Source organism: Argentina anserina, chromosome 5, assembly GCF_933775445.1.
Source record: "Argentina anserina chromosome 5, drPotAnse1.1, whole genome shotgun sequence".
Classification (NCBI taxonomy): Eukaryota; Viridiplantae; Streptophyta; class Magnoliopsida; order Rosales; family Rosaceae; genus Argentina; species Argentina anserina.
This window is the reverse complement of record NC_065876.1, coordinates 26,364,669-26,366,696: the sequence shown is the minus strand read 5'-3', so window position 1 is coordinate 26,366,696 and position 2,028 is coordinate 26,364,669.

Here is a 2,028-nt window from a genome sequence, read left to right as displayed (position 1 = left end):
TGTCTCTGCACTCAGTGTTATAAACTCTAAAGCTTAAATGTGGAACACGCCGGGGGATCCTTCATCATCATTTCAATAATTGTATTACGTCAGACAAGCTACGCCTTAATATGATTAGGAAATCGTCATATTTCTAGCTCAAAGTATGTAAGAATCTGCTCATTAATTTACATGTTCTAGCTTTGTTAAGTAAGTGATTGGTAAGACTTCTTAATAGTAAAAGTCTCATATTCTCAACTAAGATTGTAAGATTGTGCTCGGATAAATGAAAAACAAACGAAAAACAAGTGGAAATTAAAGTGAAAATTAATGAGAAACATGCATATGCGTTTGAGAATATCCCAAACTCAAAAATTATTAATTTCACACCACTAGTTTTGAAACCCACGCACAATCTATCTTGGTGCTGGTAAGAAGTTTTAACATAAAAACTTTTACTCTTCATCACAAGGTAGAATATATAAGTTAATTGGAAAGAGTCATGGACCCCAAAGTTTTAAGGTAATATATATCGAGATATATGATACCCAAAAGTAGACAAAAACGTAAAAGACTTTTATTCCATTCTTTTAATGTTCTCTTATTCTCTTATCTACACTGAACTATGGTTGGAGTGAATAATGATGACAGCAGAACCAGAAAAGAAAACAAAGACACCTCTTTTATTGTTTTAAATTCGGCTTTTTTGTTTTCTTTTTGATAAAGCGTTTGGAATATATTCTAATTGGGCGGTTTATGTCAAACGTGAATCTCGTGCTACTTAAAAACAATTACAGTGATTCTCATAGAGAACGTTTTGACTAATGACATGAGTCTCATCTAAACTGCTGATAGCACCAGGCGAGCTCAACTGTCGTCCAATCTGATCAAATAGTGGTCAAATAATCAGATCGGACGATAATTGAGCGCCACTTAATGCTCAACTGCTTATTAAGAGAACATGATTAGTCTCATCTAGCCACATTTTACATATCCAATTTCAACAAGTGTGCCAATAAGATCGCAACACTATTTTCTTCACAAAAAATATATCAAAAAGTAACTGATGGATTGAAAACATTGCATATTATTTTTTTTCTAGATAGCAAACATGAACGCAAAGGAACCTACCTCTCTTCATCTGTCAAAAACGATACGCTTTGTCCATTAATTCCAATATACAATTAAGTTGAACAAATTTTATGACTTCTGCTGAGCAACCAAAATTATCTTCTTCTTTTTCTTTAACGTAATTTTTTTCTTAAGACCAATAACATACCTAAAGTCCACCCCCCCCCCCCCCCCCCAATTTCATTTCCTGGAGTCCCATTTGCATTCTTTAGGTGGAAATTATATGCATCGAACTTTCTACTTTAATATCTAGGTGACTCTGTTATTTGCTTTGCAAGCGTACTTCCCGCATGGGGAAATGTTTGTTAGGTGTAAATTGATCCCGGAGACAGCGTTTGGTGTCATTGCTCCATCTTTTCGATATCAATAATTTTTGTTGAAATTAGCTCGATTAAGAATCAACTCAAAATTGTTTGTTCTTTTTTGTACCTTTTTTTCTTTTAATGAATTTTTGTAAGAAGACATTGTTTTTCTCTACGCTCTACGCTTACAAAAAAAAATATCAAACTCCAAATAACGAAATCAATCGGAAACATACTCGTATATGTTTATCATTTGCTGAACTCGTTATACTTTTATCTGGCTCATATAGCCAGCTGAGGATCACCTGGGGATTTTCTGAGGTTCTCAATTAAACGTAATACCCATTTCGCTGAATCCCACATGCATTATTCTGTTCAATTCTACTAGATAAGGTTCACAGATAAGTCATTAGTGAGACAGCTAGTGCGGTTTTTGTTGAGGACCTGACGGGGGCTGGAGGAGTACGATGTGTCTGTAAAATTCAAAGGACTTTTTCTAAAGTTTATCTGATTGATGTGGCCCTCCAAATGGTATAATTGAATGTGTACAAGAGCTCAGCAATCAGCAGTCAATCATCCATGCATGCATTTTATCAACACTGAATTATTTCTTATT